Source organism: Siniperca chuatsi, linkage group LG19, assembly GCF_020085105.1.
Source record: "Siniperca chuatsi isolate FFG_IHB_CAS linkage group LG19, ASM2008510v1, whole genome shotgun sequence".
NCBI lineage: Eukaryota > Metazoa > Chordata > Actinopteri > Centrarchiformes > Sinipercidae > Siniperca > Siniperca chuatsi.
The window spans coordinates 25,922,532-25,925,050 of record NC_058060.1 but is presented as its reverse complement, the minus strand read 5'-3'; the positions used below and the strand labels follow the sequence as shown (position 1 = coordinate 25,925,050).

The following is a 2,519-nucleotide window of genomic DNA, read 5'->3' as shown; positions in this document are numbered from 1 at the left end:
GGGATCACTAAAGAGAACGATCTGCGTACATGGAGCCGATGGAGAGCCTCCACCCTGCACGTGTCTTGCTAGCTTCCACTTTTACAGAGTCGTGTGTTTTAGATTTGTATTAAATGATGCATTTCTTCTGATTTCCATGTCAGAAATCATGGAGTTTGATGATTTTAAAATCAAAAACTAGCATGTAACTCCTGCTGGGTTTTGATTAGCTTCTCCACACAGCACTTCCACATTCACAGACTTCCTTTATCTGTCAGCGGGGGCGCCTGCCGACCCCGAACAACCCAAACATCGCTGCCGTCACTGTCGCTGTAAATGCGTTCAGTTCCACTCTGGCACCACAGTAATGGTGGCGGCGCTGGAGAGTGCAACGCTTAAATCAGCTGGCAGATTGTCATAATGTTTAATCAGATTCCTGGGTTGTCAGGTTTGAGCTCTGTCCCAACTCCAGTGTCAGCTAAACCCAGCTGACTACAGGGTGGACTGGTGCGTTAGCTAACGGGGGCTAACAGACATGCAAATCAAAGACTTGGAGGTGTTGGAAAGTGGTTCTGATGGAGCTAGGCTAACAGTTTCCCCCTGCTTCCAGTCTTTGTGCTAAGCTAGGCTAACCACATCAGACTGGTGGTCCTTTAAGGTCAGTCACCAGACTTCACCGTCACGCTCCAAGAGCATTGTGGGTCATAAAACTGCACCGTTCCCATGAGCACCAGGAAGTAGCGTCTGGATGAGCTTCAGCTACGTGTGTGTGTGTGTGTGTGTGTGTGTGTGTGTTATGTATATTTAAATGTTTGGATGAGTGTGTGTGTTGTCTGAAGTGCTGCCACAGGCGGACGGGCGTGTTCTGTTTACAATGCACCATGGGAAATTAGGGGCGTGACGCTATCTAAAATCAGTGTGTGTGTGTGTGTGTGAGATCTCTTCAGCCAAATCTCAGCAGCTGTGTCTGGACAGAGGAGAAATGTCAGGCTGCGGGTGTGGACGGATGAGAGAATCCCTCCGTGTTTTTTCTCTCTTTGTTCTTCTGTTGGTTTCTGCTGTCTCTGTTTATCCTTGCTCGCACTGAGGACATGTTGTTCATCTCTGCACGGAGGCTGCTGCACTCAGTTGCACACATGAGGACACACATGTGGAGGTCAGGGTACATCTTTACCGTTAACCTGCTGTGTTCAAATGAGACCTTAAACACTGTGATACACTGCAGGCATGGCTGACAGTGGATAATATAAATAGAGACGTGCAGGTCTGATCGTTATTGTGGTTGTCAAGATGTGGTAGTTTGCCACCTTACCTCCTCCAGCCCTGTGTTGTCTGTTGTTTTCCCCTTCCTCATGTGGCTTGTGTGTCCCCCAACGTGTCCTTGGATGTGTGTGTGTGTGTGTGTGTATGTATGTCACCTGGTCTGACTCCGTGGGTTCCACACCTGCTGCTGATCACCGGCTCACCTGGCTGCAATCATTCATCAGTCTCCACAGTTAAATACCAGGCTCTCCCACAACACCAACGCCAGATCGACCACGTACGCTAGTACGACCGCTACGTCACGGCTCCCAAGTATTTTCAAGCTAAGTACCGACTATTGAGTATTTTTGATATCTCGTGCTTATTGTGGTCTTTGTTCTGTGCCGGTGATCAGTCGTCTCTGCTCCTGTCTGGATTTCTGTTTGCCTGCCTGCCCCTCCTATGCTCCACTGTGTTTCCTCCCATCTACCTCTCCACGGAGCCAGACCCGGGTGAAACCGTCCCACTGACGGCCAGTCTCTGCCCTCCGCCACCAGTCGACGCTCATGGGTTACCATTACCTTTCCCGTTTCCTGCGGAGGCTACAAAGGGAACTCCACCCTGAAGATCTTTCCCTCTCCGCCTTTTGCTTGGCAATAAAGAGTGACTTTAATCACTATCGCTCGTGTGTTCTCTGCATTGTGAGTTCTACCATTAGTTCGTACTTCACGACACAAGAAGGTGGAACAATTTATTTAACACACAGGTGATTAGGCCGCAGGTAGGGCTGGACAATATCACCTAAAATCATAATTAATTGCCACATTTATCTCAGTAACTATTAATAAACAATATTGTTTATTAAATACTCCTGTGCACAAGATTCTCCATCCTCACAGTAAAGCTCTTATTAATTCTTTGTACTAAAAATCATTGATTATGAGTAATATTTACTTAACATATTCAGTAGTATTTGCTAAAATAGGAAGATCAACCTAGTACATGTTGTACTTCACATCTGTTCAAACTATCAAAATAGTTATTATAAGAAATAGATCTTAACGACACTTTAATGGCTTCTGGTATGGCATTATTCCGTAGGTCTATAGTGACATTACTTTAGAAACAGGAGAATCAAATTCTTCTGATTCTGAAGTAATGTCACTATAGACCTTTAAAACATACCACTTATGGAATAATGACAAACGCTGGCTAATACCGCTGCGTCTGAAACCACCTGCTTCCTCCTCCAGACTATGGTTGGGAGCACAGGGGAGACTCTACTGTTCCAGAGCTAA

At 46.2% G+C, this 2,519-nt stretch overlaps 1 long non-coding RNA gene across 1 annotated transcript; it reads left to right on the top strand.

Annotated features, from left to right (window-relative positions):
* Window positions 1-996: 996 nt before the first annotated feature.
* Window positions 997-1,900, top strand: LOC122866531. Its single transcript, XR_006375739.1, has 2 exons — window positions 997-1,527; window positions 1,637-1,900. It is a non-coding gene; the product is annotated as an uncharacterized LOC122866531 (long non-coding RNA).
* Window positions 1,901-2,519: the final 619 nt, after the last annotated feature.